The following is an 18,608-nucleotide window of genomic DNA, read 5'->3' as shown; positions in this document are numbered from 1 at the left end:
CCTCCGTTTGCCTCTGACCTCTGACCTCCTGACACCTGTCACTGGTCACAGGTCAGTTTGCATTTTCTTAGAATCCCGGATAAATGGAATCATATGTACTTTCTTTTTTCACCTGGCCTCTGAGATCAAAACCCTTAACTTTTTCTTTCCCTTTCTGGAACTGGCTTATGACACCCATTCTTTACGTTTATGGAGGCATCATAAAAGCTGCTTGCGGCCGTCTCTGCAGGGAATGGACTCTGAAAATGGATTATCGAGTTTATAAGTAAGCCTGTTCTTCCCTCGCTGAAAACGTAGAACTGAACTAGAAACCTTGAGCTACGTTTTAGCTCTCATACCATATGATTCAATATAATGTTTTCTGTTCAAAGGTATTTTTTTATTGCTTAAAATTAGTGACTAATAAAAGTTTGGTAGGGGGAGGGTTTTTAAGCAGGTTTCTAATCTTTCCTAGGAATTATAGTGTATATTTAATTGCTTAATGGTTTTTCTTTTTCTTTTTTTCCTTTTTTTTTTTCAGTACTGGGGGTTGAATCCAGGGGCATTCTACCTCGAGGCTACACTCTCAGTCCTATTTTTTATTCTTTATTTTAAAACAGGGTCTCACTGAGGTGCAAAGGACCTCACTAAGAAGCTGAGGCTGTCCGCGAACCGTGAGCCTCTTGTTTCAGCCTCCCGAATGCTGGGATTACAAGCATGTACCAAGATGCCTGGTGCTTAGTGGGTTTTTACATGGCGAAAAGCAACATTGCCATTTTAAAACTAGAGTGGCAAAGGAATATTTATAAAAATATGAGAGTAGGGTGCTGTGGTGCACACCTGTAATCCCAGTACCTGGTAGGCTGAAAAAAAAATAGGAGGATTGCAGGTTTGAGGCCAGACTCAGCAATTTAGTGAGACTCTCAGAAACTTAGTGAGATCTTGTTTCAAAATTAAAATAGGGCTGGAAGTTTAGTTAGGAGCTATGATGCCTCTGGTCTCAATCCCTAGTACCCTCCCACCACACAACAACAACAATATGCGAGTCAGGTGTGGCGGTACATGCCTGTAATCCTAGTATTTGTACTTGGGAGGCTGAAACAGAAAGATTACAGGTTCAAGGCCAGCCTCAACAATTTGGCAACTTAGTGAGACCTTGTTTCAAAATTAAAAAAAAAGAAAAGGGCCAGGGATGTAGCTCAGAGGTTGAAGGCCGGGGGATTCAATCCTTAGTACCATTTCAGTCTGAGAGGTGGAGTGAGTCTCACAGTATATTTTAAGCACTGCAGCTATAATCAACTCTAAATGGTGATGACACCTACATTCTTGCCTGTTGATTTTTTTCCTTTTTATAGTTCCAAGCCACACCCTTGTTGCAGATTGTTGGCCTTTCTACTGAGACCAAGTTCTTTCGAGATTAAAATCTGTAGTGGTAGGCAGAACACTGGTGCGGAGTGAGTTAGTCCCTTTGCTTTCTTTGGCCCAGCGCTGACTTTCGCAGAGGATTTTCTGTGGATAGGCGCAGCTTAGGAGACCGGATTTTACATCTGCTGAGTTGGTTTTTCCGGACCTCCACGTCTCAGTTGCAAGACCAGCCGAAGCGGGTAGGAGACTCTTCCTTTGTGTCGATAGCAATTATAATCTCAGGCCAGAACGCTTCTTGTCTTGTTCAGTGGAGATCAACCGTGTCCCAGTATCGCTTCAAGGGCCCTGGTTTTTGATTCTAGGGGGCTCTGCGTCATCAATGCAGGCAGTCACCTTTGTGGATGGCCACATCACTCCTAATTCTCTCTGTTTTCCTGTCTTGAAAACTCTTTCTTCTGTAATAGCATGACTTGTTGGGGGAAGAAAAAAAAGACTGTTTTATTCAGGGTCGGATAAAAAATGTTAAAATTCTTGGTTGGGCTTCAGTATTCCTTTCAGAAATGGCTATGAATTGTTTGGAAATTGCTGAAGTGACTAAATATACTTTCTGTGCCATCCAGAACTTGTATGTAGTCTTGCTTTGACGCCGGATGGTTTCGTTGAGACGGTTCTTCCAGTCCACAGTTTAATGGATAAACAAAAAAAAAAATTATTTTTTCTGAAAACAGTCCACAGATATGTAAAACAAATATCAATAGAGAGTGTCTCTAATGCTTGGGATGTGATAAGTTTATATCCAAGCATCTGGAGAATGCAGAAAATATGTAAACTGAAATAAATTTTTTATTGTTATTTTTGTTCTTCTGCATTTGGGGGGGGTGGTACTAGGAATTGAACTTGGGGGCATTCTGTCTCTGAGCTGCACCTCCAGCCCTATTTCATTTTTTATTTGGAAACAGGGATTTGCTAAGTTGTTTAGAGAGCCTCACTAAATTGCTGAGGCTGGCTCTGAACCTGTGATCCTCCTGTCTCAGCCTCCCACGGACTGGGATTACAGGTTGTGTGCCACCATGCCCGGCATTCTTTTGCATTTTTAAGAATCAAAAAGGAGATAGCATTCTCACTTAAAAGTTTATTTTCACCATTTTATTGAATTTGGGAAGGGCCCTAAGACTTTTAGAAAGGCAGTTTCCTTCTAGAGTATATTCACCTAAGTTACTTTTCACTTGGAGCAATTCTTATGGTCTCTAAAGCTGTCTGCAAAACTACCCACCTGTAAAGAAAGGCGCGGTAGCCTTTCTTTAGCTCTTTTCTTAGTAAAGTAGAAAATGAGCAGTTCCCAGCCCGTGTAAAGCTGAGAAGGTCTTAAATGATGTATGTCGAGGAAACTTGGATACCGATACTACTGACGATTTGAATAGGTCTTAGTGCCAAAGAATGAAGGACTTGAGTTTTCTGAGCACCGGCCACTTTTCAAAAGTTCAGTATGTTTCCTTGGCATGGTGACCTAACCTCTCAAACTCAAGGAGGATTCTCGAGCCTTCGGACTTACCTGTGCACCTTTGTGGAGCAGTCAACCCTTTAAAAGTGTTTGCACGAGTCATAGAGTAGAGTTACCCTGTGTTTTTTCTTAGAGAAATGAGCACATTGGGACCAATTTACCGTGGACAGTGAATGCCGGGGAGGAATTTCGCATAGTTAAAAAAAAAAAAAAACCTCCTTAAATGGCTTTCTTAGGAACCAGAGTCGCCTCTCCTGTATTATGCCCCTCGCCCAACAAAGGCGGTGCCCTGGGTGCCAACCCGCTGCTCAACTGTGTTTTGTGCCGGAGGGGGATAGATAGCATTCCTTTATGAGCCCCAGTTTAGATCAGCTTACCACCCAAAGCATGATATTTGATTACCCTTCTTATGTTACTTTGTGTGGCCACAAATGTTATTAATGGTGTGGGCTTATCTAGCCATTAAAAAAAAAAAGTCCACATCTATGCTGATTTACAGTCAGTGCTGTAAAAGGTTCTGTTGCTAAGGATCCTGGTAATCAGAGCCCGTGGAGAACAGGGCAGGGCTGGGGGTTAAGTATGCATAGCCAATGCAAACATCTTCAACTCTGGAATACTCCGCTGTGTGCTGCCGGTTATTTTTTTTTCTGTTAAGTGCTGATTTTAATCTTGAAAGCTCAGTGTTCCTTGGGCCTGAACTGCTCAGATGATTATAAGTTTATTGGCTACTTTTGACCCTGTTCTTCTGAACGCATTGAGGTTTCCTTCTTTCTCGTTCCTTCCAAATGTTTCCAGTGCACTTCTCAGGTCTTGAAGAGGTGCTGTCATAAGCCACTAGAAGCACGCGGTGGGAGAATTCTTACCCTTTTCCCTAATGCAGCAGATGTGGGAGGTTGAGTTGCTTTTCACTGGAAAACTCTCGCTCTGGCTGGGCTTTGTGGTACAAGTCTGTAATCCTAGTACTTGGGAGGCTGAGACAGGAGGATCACAGACTTGAGGCCAGTCTCAGCAGTTTAGCGAGACCCTGTTTCAAAATAAAAACAAAACAGGGCTGAGAGTGTGGGTCAGAGGTAGAATGCCCCTGGGTTTTGTCCCCAGCACCACAAAAACCCAACAACAAACAGATAAAGATAACCCAAAACAACAATAAAAAAAGCAAACTAGAACAACAAAACAACCCTAGCTGTGTGTGGTGGTGCACGCTTGTTATCCCAGTACATGGGAGACGCACAGGAGGATCACAGGTTTGAGTCCAGCCTCAGCAATTTAATCAAGATCCTGTTTCGAAAATTAAAAAAAAAACAAAAAAACAAAAAAAACAAAGGGCTGGGTGTGTAGCTCAGAGGTAGAAAGTTCCTGGGTTCAATCCCTAGTACCAAAAAAGGAAAATAGAAAAAGGGAAAAAAAAGAGATAGAAAAGAAAAAATAAATAAAGGTTGGCAGGAGGGAATCAGGTGTATTCAAGGGCTGTCAGTCTGGGACAACAGAAGCTCTGTCCTGGGGGGTTTGTGTGCAAAGGGCTTTTATGGGTGGGAAGGAGCAACCAGGGACCAGGGGCAGGAAGGCTGCTTGCCGAGAGGGTCTTGGGATGCAGGTGTGTGCCCTCTTCTCTGGCCAGAAAGAACCTTGTGGTGGACCTTGGCCTCCTGGGGCTAGTGCCTGTGTTTTCTTTACAGATACATTGCTTCTCCGTGGGTTAATTGACACAGGGTAGCGAGCTATTTGGTACCGGGAACCGAAGACTCAGAGGACGTGACACAAGTCACCGGAGGTTCTGGGTTCTGTAAATCTAAACAAAGATCATTTAGCAGTTCCTAGCTAACGCTTTAGGCGCGGCCTCGCTAGACTTCAATGAAGGCCAAGAGGACAGGACCTAGAAGGCTCAGGGCAGGGAGTAAAAGTACGCCTGTCCAGGACAGCTGCCCTCAGAAGCTGCTCTGCCGAGCCCTGGAGGCACACCCCTGCCATCCCAGTTCTTGGGAGGCCGAGAGAGGAGGATGGTAGGGTTGAAGCCTTCAACAATTTAGCGAGATCCTGTTTCAAAATGAAAAAATGATTAAAGTACTGTGGGTGTAGCTTAGAGGTAGAACACCCCTGAGCTGAGTTGGTAGTATCAAAAAAGGAAAGAAAGAAAAAGCCTGAGGAGGGGAGCTACTGTTTTACACAACCCTGGAGGCCTTTTTCTTTTTTGGTACTGGGGCTTGAACCCAGTATCTCATTAAGTATATGTAAATATTATAAATTCCAAAAGTAATTCCTTTCTGGAACCAAGCATTTTGGATACGGGATACTCAACCTGTATATATTTTTAAGTTAGTATAGTCATGTTATACTTAATGTCTATATTACATGTGCTAGAACATATATAAAATAAATTTAAAAGAATATCTTTTAAAAAATGCATTGTTGCCGGGCGTGGTGGCGCACGCTTGTAATCCCCGCGCTTGGGAGGCAGAGACAGGAGGATCGCGCAGGTTCGAAGCCAGCCGCGCGCGCTGGCTTAGGAGACCCTGTTTCCAAAATGAAAAAAAAAAATGTAAAAAAAAAAAAAAAAAAGCATTGTTAAGCCGGGTACAACGGTGCAAGCCAGTTAAGCGCAGTCCTCGCGAGGCTGAGACAGGAGGATCGCAGGTTCACGGCCAGCCCCGGCAACCCTGTGAGACCCTTCGCAACTTAGTGAGACCCTGTTTCAAAATAAAAAAAAAAAATAAAACAGTGCTAGGGATGAAGCGGAGAAGTAGAATGCCTCTGAATTCAGTCCCCAGTACCACAAAATTGAATAAATAAATATAAATAAATGAGTAAACAAATTACATCCATCCATCCATAAATAAAATGCATTACTAATTGCACGGATTTTACAGACACCCTTGATGAATGTCTCATGGTGTGGTACTCACACAGGACCCTTTTTATTGTCCATGACTATGAATTCAGAGCTGCATTTTACACAATCTTTAAGATTTGGAATTTTTTGCCTAATTTGGGGTCGTATTTGTCCAGCTACATTTTCTAATGTAGATGATAAAGACTCAGACAGGATGAGAATAATATTGTCTTTAGCTTGTCTGATGAGTCCTTCTTTCATATCCCAGGTTGATGTTTTTCCAAGCATTGTTAAAGCTGCCCATGTATATATTTATATCACAGGTAGATTTGGTATCACTGGGGTTCTGTAATCCACCAGTTCACTCACCCAGCTGTGTCTGCAAGCTCAAGGAAGGACATGGCAAACACTGAAAGTCAACAACAGAAAAGATGGCCCACTGTACGGCTCTCCTTTCCCAGGGTATATCTTCAGTTATTAGTGTGTGGATCATCTGTCGATACACTGAAAATACATGTCAAATATTTGTTTAAATTATTATTATTTTTCACAGTACTGGGCATTGAATCTAGGGGTAATTTACCTCTGAGCTACACCCTCATCTCAATTTTTTTTTTTTTTTTTTTTTTTTTTTTGGTGGTACTGGGAGTGGAACCCAGAGGCTTTCTACCTCCGGGCTATACTCCCAGACCTATTTTATATTTTATTTGGAAACAGGGTCTCACTAGGTTGCTGAGAGCCTCACTAAGTAGCTGAGGCTGGCTTCGAACCCATGCGATCCTCCTGTCTCAGCCTCTCAAGTGCGGGGATTACAAGCGTGCGCCACCATGCCTGGCTCCTCATCTCTATTTTTTATTCTTTTTTTGAAACGGGGTCTCATTAAGTTGCAAAGGACCTCACTAAGTAGCCAAGGCTGGCTGCAAACCCAGGATCCTCCTGTCTCAGCCTCCAAAGTACTGGGATTACAAATGTGCACCACCACTCCCGGCTTTTTCTTTCTTTCTTTCTTTCTTTCTTTCTTTCTTTCTTTCTTTCTTTCTCACTCTCTTTCTTTTCTTTTCTTTTCTTTTTTTTTTTGGTGGTACTGGGGGGTAGAACCCAGAGGCTTTCTACCTCCGGGCTATACTTCCAGACCCATTTTATATTTTATTTGGAAACAGGGTCTCACTAGGTTGCTGAGAGCCTCACTAAGTAGCTAAGGCTGGCTTTGAACCGTGCGATCCTCCTGTCTCAGCCTCCCAAGCGTGGGGATTACAAGCGTGCGTCACCACGCCCGACCCTTCCTTCCTTCCTTCCTTCCTTCCTTCCTTCCTTCCTTCCTTCCTTCCTTCCTTTTTTTCTTCCCTTCTCCTCCCTTCCTTCCTTCCTTCCTTCCTTCCTTTTTTTCTTCCCTTCTCCTCCCTCCCTCCCTCCCTCCCTCCCTCCCTCCCTCCCTCCCTCCCTCTTTCTCTCTCTCTCTCTCTCTTTCTTTCTTTCTTTCTTTCTTTCTTTCTTTCTTTCTTTCTTTCTTTCTTTCTTTCTTTCTTTTGCGTTGCCACCACACATCACGATGAGGTTGAGTGGTAGAGGCACAGGTGCACACAGCACTCGGGGATGCTCTCTCCGGCCCCTCCCCGCCCCTCCTCCTCCCCGAGCGCGATGTCCCGAGATCATCGCCGTTGATAATTTGCGTGTGTACATCGTGCCCTTTGACGTGCTTCCCTCCCGGAGTCTCCTTCGCCCTCCTGCCTCCCTCTTAGGTCTCCTCCATCACTTCGCTCGGGTTCCCTCGCCTCCACACACGAGGGAAAACATCTGACCTTTTACAACTTCTGTGGCTGACTAATTTCACTTAACATGATATTCTCCAATTCCATCCATTTCATTGCAAATGTCATAATTTTGTTCTTTATGGCTGACAAACAATAATAAATGCTGGCAAAGATGTGGAGAAGGAGAAACGCCGATACATTGTTGGTGGGATGGACTGCAAATTAGTGCAACTGAAACCAGAGTGGATGATCCTGGAAGAAGGGCAAGGAACCGACCCTACAACCCAGCGACGCACTCCCGGGTGTCTACCCAAAAGAACTGAAACGAGACTACCGTGGTAACACATGCGCATCTGTGTTTAGCAGTGCGATCTGTAATAGCCAAACCATGGAACCCGCCTAGGTGTTCACCAACAGATTGAATGGGTTACAAAATTGGGGGCTACACACACAATGGGATTCTACTCAGCCATGTCACAAATATTTGTAAAGGTAATTGTGTTCTTTCTCTCTCTTTTTTTTTACTTTTGAAAATAAACACAAGCTGTTCTAACATTTACTTCCTGCACAGCGGTAGAAACCATTATTCTCGGCGACCATGGTCTTCGGAGGGGACGAGGGTGTGGACTCAGTTTTCTCCTTTGTGAAAAGAGGAAGTGGACCTAGATGGCTTTTTGTTGTTGTTGTTGTCGTTACTGGGCATTGAACCCAGGGACATTCTACCTCTAAGTTACATCTCCAGATCTTTTTTTTATTTTGTTTTAAAACAGGGTCTTCATAAGCTGCTGAGAGTCCTGCTACATTGTTAAGGCTGGCTTCAACCCTGCAGTTTGAGGACCTGCCTCAGCAAATAATGAGACTCTAATCAACTTAGTGAGACCCTGCTTCAAAATAAAAGTTAAAAAAAAGAAAAGAAAAGAAAAAGAAAAGACTGGTGGTATAGTTCACAGGTAGAATACTTCTGGGTTTAACTCCCAGTACTAGAAGAAAAAAAAAATGCTGTAGGGGAAATGTAGGTATTTCAAATATAAGCTATTCACCTTAACTTATGCTTACTTTCCAACCTGAGTTTTGTCACTTTCCTAGGCTCTCACCTCTCTATCTATTTTATGACCTTATCATAAACCAGCAGTAGCACAGAGAGTGCTACTTAATATCCTGAAAACGTCTTACATTATTTCTACTAACTTATGTACTCATAACAGTACCTTGCTTATGAGTAATAATGACCTTTCACAACTCATTACTTAAGTTTTGTTGAATATAGTAAATAGTATTTTAGTTCTTAAAAAACAAAGGGGAGAGTCTGGGGTTAAATTAGCATTCAGAAAAGGTTAACCATGGACAGAATTGTTTGGTCAACCTCTACACGGTGTATACAGTGTCATCCAATTTCAGTGTCCACAGACAAGAGGCTCAGGTCTCTCTCTTGAATATCATGTAGAAAGATGATTCTCTGGCTCCCAGAGGAAACTGCTTCATGACTTCATTGCTTTTGGTCAAGAGTCAGCGCGGAGGCGTAGCTCAGTGATAGATTTCTCGTTCAGCAAGCACAAGGCCCTGGGTTTGCTCCCCAGCAACGCTCTCCCCCAAGAGTCAGTGTTGTTTGCTGAAAAGCTCCATGGACCATGTGGGTTGGTGTATGTCTGAAATCCCAGTACTTGGGAGGCTGAGACAGGAGGACTGCAGGATGGAGGACGGTCTCAGCAGTGTAGCAAGACTCTCAGTGACCTAATGGGACCCTGTGTTAAAAACAAAAAAGAAACCGGGCATGGTGTTGGTCACTTGTAATCCCAGTACTCGGGAGGCTGAGACAAGGAAGACTGCAGGTTTGCAGGCAGCCTCAGCAATTTAGCAAGGCCCTCTGCAACTCAGTGAGACTCTGTTTCAAAATAAAAAATAAAATAGGCTTGGGGGATATAGCTTAGAGGTAGAATGTCCCTGAGTTCAATGTCCAGTTCAGCAATAAAAAATATAAATAAAAGAAAGAAGAAAGAAAAAGGGCTGGGGGTATAGCTCAAAGGTACAACTCCCCGAGGTTCAATTCCTAGTACCTCTTCCCAAAAATAAGGAGAAAAAAAAGAGATGAAAAGAAAAGTACGTGGGACGAAGGCATACTGAAAATAGTACCAGCTTTGACAATTACCAGTACCGGAGAATGACCTAAGCCATGTAGGTCGACCTCTCTGAGTCTGCCTCACATATAGAAACAGAAATACAAGTGGTTTAAGCAGAAGAACTTTAAATATTGTATAACACTTCCTCTGTCATGAAAGTAAAAAATGTCTCACTTTTCCAGATGTCCTCCCACCGCTGTTTAAAACCGTAGACTAAATCAATGTCTGCTCTGGCCCCGCCGAAAAAAAACTTAAAAGCAATACCCCAAATGAACAAACTCTTTCCTAGTAATAACTGTGTTTCGGAAGTCAGGAATGTGTGTGTGTGTGTGTGTGTGTGTGTGTGTGTGTGTGTGTGTGTGCATGTGTGTGTTACTAAGAATTGAACCTAGGACACTCTGAGCTACACCCCCATCCCTATTTTTTTTATTTTGAAACAGGGTCTAAGTAAGTTGTGGAGGGCCTCACTAAGTTGCTGAGGCTGGCTGCAAACCTGTGATTCTCCTGTCTCAGCCTCCCAAGTACTGGGATTACAAGTGTGGGCCATTTTGAAATTCTTAAGGAATCTGAAGGGACCCTGAATAACCCAAACAATTTTGGAGGAACAAAAAAGCCCTGAGTTACTTTAAACAAAGTGACCTTACATTTCTAAAAATGTTAGCAAATGGAATTCAAGAATGTATAAAAAGAATAATATATCCTAGCCCGGCGTGGTGGCGCACGCTTGTAATCCCAGCATTCAGGAGGCTGAGGCCGGAGGATCGCAGTTCGCGGAAAGCCCCGGCTACTTAGTGAGGCTCTCTGCAACTCAGTGAGACCAAGTTTCAAAATAAAGAATAAAAAATAGGGCAGGGGGTGTAGCTCAGAGGTTGAATGCCCCTGGGTTCCATCCCCAGTACTGCAAAAAAAAAAAAAAAAAAAAAGAATATACCAAGAATAGTATATGCCAGGAATATATGGTTGATACAACGTTTAAAACCTATCATTAGAGCTGGGTGTGGTGGCGCACGCTTGTAATCCCCGCGCTTGGGAGGCAGAGACAGGAGGATCGCGCAGGTTCGAAGCCAGCCGCGCGCGCTGGCTTAGGAGACCCTGTTTCCAAGTAAAAATGTAAAAATAGGTATGGGAGTGTAGCCCGGAGGTTGAAGGGCTTCCGGGAACCCCAGTACCACCACCAAAAAAAAAAAAACCTATCATTATAGTTCACAATATTAATAAGCAAATGTCTCTAATGATTTCATAGACACAAGAAAAGCATTGGAAAGCTAACATCCGTTGCTGATTAAAAAGGAAAAAAAGGCTTCATAGCAGAGCCAGACTATAAGGGAACGTCTTCAATTTGATAAAGAACACTATGGAGAACCTACTGCTGACGACGCACTTCATGACGCGGTACTAAATGCTCTCCGCTAAGATTCAGGGAGGCAAGGGTGTTTGATTTGACCAGCTGCGTTTGTCAGAGGTTTATGCCAGTGCAGTAAGACAAGAAGAAATAAAACATAATGGAGCCGGGCGTGGTGGCGCACGCTTGTAATCCCCGCACTTGGGAGGCAGAGACAGGAGGATCGCGCAGGTTCGATGGCGTGTGTGGCTGGCTTAGGAGACCCTGTTTCCAAATAAAAATGTAAAAATAGGTCTGGGAGTGTAGCCCGGAGGTAGAAGGGCTTCCAGGAACCCCAGTACCACCAAAAAATAAAAAATAAAACAACAACAAAAAACGTAATGGAAAGGAGGAAGCAAAACTGTTTATTTAGAAATGACATGATCATTGATATGATACAGAAAATTTGATGAGGTTACGGCACACAGTTACAGATGTGTGCTGCCAGGCCCTGTACCCCCAGCCCTAGTTTGTTTTTTATTTTGAAACAAGGTCTTGCTAAGGCGCTGGGGGCCCGAGTGGCTGAGGCTGGCCTGGAACCCGAGATCCTCCTGTCTCAGTCTCTCCAGTAGCTGAGATTACAGGCATCGCGTCTACCTATGGCCTCTTTTCTAGTTGTTTGCTAATACCTATTTTTCAGGTTAGTTTTTTTTAATATATAGCCTTTAGAAACTTAGGATTTTAGGCAACATTTCTCTGAATTCTTGAAACAACCTACGTATAAGTGACGACCCTTGCTTTGTCTTTTAATAGAGGGAGTGTCAGAGTTGGGTTCTGCGGGTTGTAAAATAAAGTACCTTGGAGTTTCAACTCCTGGAATCGCTTTTTAAGTTTCGTCTGGGTAAAGAATGAAAAACTTGTAGTGGATGTGTGCGTGTGTTAGGGAGGTTAAAGTTCAGCCGTGACACGGAGCGCCCTGGGTCGGAATCTCACGCTCACACGGACACAGCTTGGATCTGAATCTCACGTGTATTGTGGTGAATCATTGACATTTGGAATTCTGGGCATGCACCGGGAGGAAGGGGGTTCTAAAAGGGAAGTAATTCTGGGAGTCGCTGCTTTCTGTTCTCCGGCAATTCTTGGGTGTTGCTACTGAATTGTTCATTCTGAGATATTTGGTTGGCATTATAGGCAATTATGGTCTGGGCAGCGACCTCCATAAGGTATAATTTTCTGTGTCTAAATAATACATAATTCAGAAAACAGGAACAAAGTTCTTTTTCAGAGACAAAAAAGTGACGTAAAAAACATTTCCATAAAGCTTATTTAAATCTTTCCTCCGTTTCTAGAAAGAGAGATCACACTGTGTCTAGCCTTTACCCTAATAGTTCTGTAACAGAAGGAGGTTTTTATAGCAGCAGCCTCCTTCCTTCTCTTCCTCCTTCTACTCTTTTTCTTTTCTTTTTCATTCTGTCTCTAGGCTCCATCCCTAACCACCCCCCCTTTTTAAAATTTGAAACAGGGTCTCACTAAGTTGCTGAGGTTAGTCTTGCTAAGTTTTATCTCCTTGGCCTTGAACCTGCAGTCCTTCTGTCTCAGCCTCCCAAGTACTGAGTAAATTACAGGAGCATACCACCATGCCTGGCTGCTTTTACTGCATCTTCTAACAGGAAAATATCATGGAGAAAATAACTTGAGATAGAGGTATGGAAGGGGACCTGTGGTGACCACCAGTAGGAAGGTCATCTAGAAATGAAAGCTATGGGTTTCTAGCCCAGCCCTGGCACTTACTGGGAAGCTTATGGCCTTATTTCTTTAACTGTAAAGTGGAAATTGTAATATTACCACCCCACAGAGCTGCTGTGAGGACAATATATAGAGAACTTAGGACAGGGCTTGGTCTATGCTCAATACCCATGAGGGTTTATTGTTAAGAGGGTGAGGGAAGTCTCATTTGCTTTGGGCTACCTCAGAGTGCTGTGAATTGCAGTTCTGGGTGGGGGAGTTTGGGGGAGATTTTATGCTTTTATTGGTGTGATGTAATTATCCATCATCGTGAGATTCAAGTGATACAGACAAGCATCACACATCACTTGTGGCATTCCCTTCCGGTACCTGCCCTGCCTCCCCATACAAGTGAGTGAGATTGATGGTGAAAACTGCTATGGACCTAACCTTATCTGAACCATCGCTTTCCTCCGTCCCCAGTTTCCCCCTCCCCTGAGGCATCTTGAATATCTTTAGGTGTTCTCCATTGGGTGTGGTGAGTTCAAGTCAGAAGATGATAGGATGGTGTGCCTGCATCGGCCAATGAACTCAGGCCGAGGAAGTTCTCTAGAGCTGCAGGTCTTGGCTTCGGAGGATCCTCTGATTGCAGGAGTGGCCACAGGCCACATGGCTGAATTATACTCAACATCCCAGGAACGAGACTGTCATCCAGAGATGGCGGCCAAGGCCTGATGGAGAGTGCTCCAAGTAGCACATCAGATTTCCCACTCTGGATCTTTCTGGAGCTGCTTGGCACTTGTCTTTCAGGAACCTGTTTTTTTGTTTGTTAGTTTCTTTGTTTTTTTTTTTTTGTGTGGCACTGGAGATTAAACCCAGGGACATTCTACCTCAGAGGCACACCCCCAGCCCTATATTATTTTGAGATAGGGTCGTGCTAAGTTGCTGAGACTAGCCTTGAATCTATGATCCTCTTCTGAAGCCTGTTTGTTCAGCTGTCTCTTGATTTTTTGCATCAACACCCTGAAATTCCCTCTTTTTCACACATCCAGTACGTCCCTTTTTTTGACAAGTTTTTGCCAGAGTTGATTTTTATTGTTTTGCTTATCAAAATACCATAGCTGGCACAAATAACAAGTTGGCACACTAAATATTTTCAATGTCAGTAGGTAAGGAGACACAAATGAAGTCAAGAGTCATGGAAGTCATAGACAATTCCTTCTTAAAAGTATTGCTTCAGCCGGGCGTGGTGGCGCACGCTTGTAATCTCCGCGCTTGGGAGGCGGAGACAGGAGGATCGCGCAGGTTCGAAGCCAACCGCGCGCGCTGGTTTAGGAGACCCTGTTTCCAAATAAAAATGTAAAAATAGGTCTGGGAGTGTAGCCCGGAAGTAGAAGGGCTTCCAGGAACCCCAGTACCACCAAAAAAAAAAAAAAAAAAAGTATTGCTTCACCAAGCATGGTGCATGCCTGTAATCTCAGTAACTTGGGAGGCTGAGACAGGTGGATCGCAGGTTCACAGCCAGCCTTGGCTACTTGGTGAGCCCCTGTTTCAGAATTAAAAGTAAGGTTTTTAATTTTATTGGGGGTTTATCTTATAGGTAGAATGCTCTTGGGTTCAATCCTCAGCACCACTAAAAAATAAAAATTAAAAAAAAAATAAAAAAAATCTCTTCTGAGATTCATAAGAAGAAATACACTTTGACTGATTTGAATAGGAGATGGGAGAGTCTTTAGGCTGGCCATTATTGGTCTACTCCAAATACTGGGGGAGCTTGTTGGTGGGGAAATGGGAGGGGTTATTGTCCATGTGCCAGAGATGGACATTACTAGTGGTCAAAAAGACTTAACAGGAAATCAAAGGCTTTTAAAGGAGCGATACCTTCACCAGCATTGCTGCCAAGAGGTTAAAAGTTGTGTTCTTAGCTAGGCATGGTGATGCACACCTGTAATCCCAGGACTTGGGAGGCAGGTTCAAGGCCAGCTTTAGCAACTTCGTGAGGCTCTGATTCAAAATAAATAGTAGATGCCAGGCGGGCGTGGTGGTGCACTCTTGTAATCCCCGCGCTTAGGAGGCGGAGACAGGAGGATCGCGCAGGTTCGAAGCCAGCCGCGCTGGCTTAAGAGATCCTGTTTCCAAATTAAAAAAACGTATATAAAAAAATAGGTCTGGGAGTGTAGACCGGAAGTAGAAGGGTTTCCAGGAACCCCAGTGCCACCAAAAACCAAAATAAATAGTAGAAAGGTCTGGGGGTGTAGCTCAGAGGTAGAATGCCCCTGAGTTTATTCTCCAATGCAAAAAAAAAAAAAAAAATGGTGTTCTTAACTAAGCATTTATACTGGGTTACGTCATTTTATCACCTTATAAAAGGTGATGACTTATATTATGAGGGTGATGACATGTCTCATATTTCTTCTCTATTTAAAAATTATAAGATGATAAAATGATATAAATAGTTAGGAACTGCATTCTGTCAGGCTAGGAATGTTCTTTGGGGAAACCACAAAGGATATTTTTCCTCCTCAGCTGGGATTAACATCCCTGACCATTGTTTTCAAGGTTTAGCTCAAATGATACCACCTCTCTAGTGCAAACTCTTCCTTGAATCTTTCAGTCAGAAAATTTAGATAATTTTTTTTCCTCCTCCTCCTCCTCCTCCTCCTCCTCCTCATTTATATTTTGTGATATTGGGGATTGAAACCAAGGGTGTTCTATCTTCGCGCCATCAGAGCCCTATTTCTTATTTTGTAATTTTGAAACAGGGCCTTTCACTAAGTTTCTATGACTGGCCTCCTGCCTGGATCCTCCTGTCTCAGCCTTCCAAGTCCTAGGATTACAGGTGTGCACCACCACGCCCAGCTCTGAGCTGTGCTTTGAGGGTGGGTGCTCGGATGTGAGAGCAAAGTCTCTAGAGACGGGAAACAGTCGAAGGTAAGTTGTAGGGCAGTGAGGAGGAAGAGGCTTCAGAGAAAGGGAAGGCCTTTCTCAGGGTGCAGTGGGAAACAGGGCTGTGTAAAGGATGGAAAGGGGTCCAGAGGTAAAGGTTGGACTAAAAGTGTTCAGCCATAACCTCGGGACGAGGACTGTCTGAAGTGTAGTTTAAGAAAACAAACTCACAAAACAGAGAATCCTAGTCTGGTGGTACATGCCCGTCATCCCATTCTTGGAAGGCGGAGACAGGAGGATTGCAGGTTCGAGACCAGCCTCAGCAACTTTGCAAGACCCCTGTTTCAAAATGAAAAATAACGGGAGCTGGGGATATAACTTGGCAGTAGAATGCTCCTGGGTTAAGAAAAATTAAAAAAAGACAAGTGCATGAGGCCTCATCTCTGCAGTGTTTCCCTTTAGAATTTGAAAATAGAGACTCCACTAGGCAGTGTGTGTAGTTCTGAATGGCGATGTAGTGACATCAATGTGGCCAGCAGGAACTTTAAAACAACAAGGAAACAACAAATATATTGGATAAAGAAGCCTGCCGTAGCCCTGCGTGGTGACACACGCTTGTCATCCCAGCATTTATGAGGCTGAGACAGGAGGATCGCAGTTCTCGGACAGCCCCGGCTACTTAGCGAGGCCCTTTGCAACTCAGTGAGACCCTATTTCAAAATAAAGAATAAAATATAGAGCTGGGGGTGGAGCTCGGAGGTAGAATGGCCCTGGGTTCCATCCCCAGTACCGGGAAAACAAAAAGAATCCCGTCATTTCTCTTGTTTCTATTTCTGATTCATTCCCGGCCAGTGTCTTCAGGAAGCTGAAACCCTGTTTGATACTGACCCTCCGTAAGAATACTGTCAGAAAAATGGAGAGCTCCATTTCTGCGCCTCCTGTCTGCCATGTGTCTTTCTTATTCTTTTTGTGCTTTGGAAGCCTGTTACCATGGCATGCCACAAAGTTAGAGCCCGGGGCCCTACCTAGGTAGGGCTCAAGTGCTCCCCCGGAGTCCAGCTAGCTTAAAGGGACTCGGTGCCCAGTAGACCTGGTTCTGGTGGGATATCAGGACACCTGCAACACCTCAGATACATACACACACACACACACACACACACACACACACACACACACACACATATGTAGGGTAATTATATTGTATACATTATAGTTATATAACTATATGTTAAGTTATATAACATATCAATTATAAAACATAATTATTTATATAATAATTATATGCCATATGCTGAGCGTGGTGGCACACGCTTGTAATCCCCGCACTTGGGAGGTGGAGACAGGAGGATCGCGCAGGTTCAAAGCCAGCTGCACTGGCTTAAGATACCCTATTTCCAAAAATAAAATAGGTCTGGGAGTGTAGCCCAGAGGTAGAAGGGCTTCCAGGAACCCCAGTACCACCAAAAAATATATATATATATGCCATAATATTTAGTATATAATTATTATATATTATCATATATTGTAATCACATATGATAATTATTATATATTATATATTATGATATAATTATGCATTATATTATATATCATATTATATTATGTATTACTTATAAATTATTATATATCATAATATTACATATTATAATTATATAGTTGAGTATAATTATATATAATTATATTCATACATATATTATAAACATATATACATATGTATAATATAATATATAATATACAATATAATAATATATTATTATAATAAATAAATATATTTATTTATTTTAATAAAAATAAACAATATGCATACATTATATGCATTTATAATATACATGTATATATCATATACATATATAATATCTATATTACTCTAAGAGATTGGATAAATTACTTTTTTTGTGTGGTACCGGGGCTCCTGGAAGCCCTTCTACCTCCGGGCTATACTCCCAGACCTATTTTTTATATTTTTATTTGGAAACAGGGTCTCTTAAGCCAGCGTGGCTGGCTTTGAACCTGCGCGATCCTCCTGTCTCCGCCTCCCAAGCGCGGGGATTACAAGCGTGCGCCACCATGCCCGGCGATAAATTACTTTTTATCTATACATGTAATATATTAGAAATTTCCTAACTCAGGCTGGGCATGGTGGCTTACACTTGTAATCCCAGTACTTGGGAGGCTGAGACAGGAGGATCTGAGATTTGTGGCTAGCCTCAGCTATTCAGTGAGGCCTTCTGAAACGTAGTGAGACCCTGTTTCTAAATAAATAAAAGGTCAGCTTGGTGTGGTGGCGCACACTTGTAATCCAGTACTTGAGAGGCTGAGACAGGAGAATCGCAGGTTCCCAGCCAGCCTCAGGTATTTAGTGAAGCCCTCCTCAATTTAGTGAGACCCTGTTTCAAAAATAAAGAATAAAAAATAGGGCTGGAGGTATAGCTCAGAGGTAGAATACCCCTGGGTTCAATCCTTAGTACTAAAATAAAATAAAATAATAAAAGTAAGGAATAAGCCAGGTGTGGTGGTGCACGCTTGTAATCCCAGTACTTGGGAGGCTGAGACAGGAGGATTGCAGGTTCGTGGCCAGCCTCAGGTATTTAGTGAGGCCCTCTGCAACCTAGTGATACCTTGTTTCAAAATAAAAGAATAAAATAGGGCGGAGGGTGTGGCTTGGAGATAGAATACTCTGGGTTTGGTCCCCAGTACCACACATAAAAAAAAAAATAAATAAATAGCCAGGCATGGTGGCGCACGCTTGTAATCCCCGCGCTTGGGAGGCGGAGACAGGAGGATCACGTGGGTTCGAAGCCAGCCGTGCTGGCTTAAGAGACTGTTTCCAAATTTAAAAAATATAAAAAAGAGGTCTGTATCCCAGAGGTAGAAGGGCTTCCAGGAACCCCAGTACCACCCAATAAATAAATAAATAAATAAATAAATAAATAAATAAATAAATAGTATGGCTGAGGGTGTAGCTCGGAGGTGGAATTCCCCTGGGTTCGGTCCCTAGTACTAGAGGCAGAAGGCCCCTGCGTTTCCATCCCCACATACACACAAAAAGAAATTTCCTAACTCGTGGTACACACCTGTCATCCCAGCTGCTTGGGAGACTGAGACAGTAGGATCTCAGGTTCAAGGCCAGCCAGAGA

The sequence above is a fragment of the Muscardinus avellanarius genome (assembly GCF_963383645.1).
Source record: "Muscardinus avellanarius genome assembly, chromosome: 5".
NCBI lineage: Eukaryota > Metazoa > Chordata > Mammalia > Rodentia > Gliridae > Muscardinus > Muscardinus avellanarius.
Note: the sequence above shows the minus strand (reverse complement) of the source record.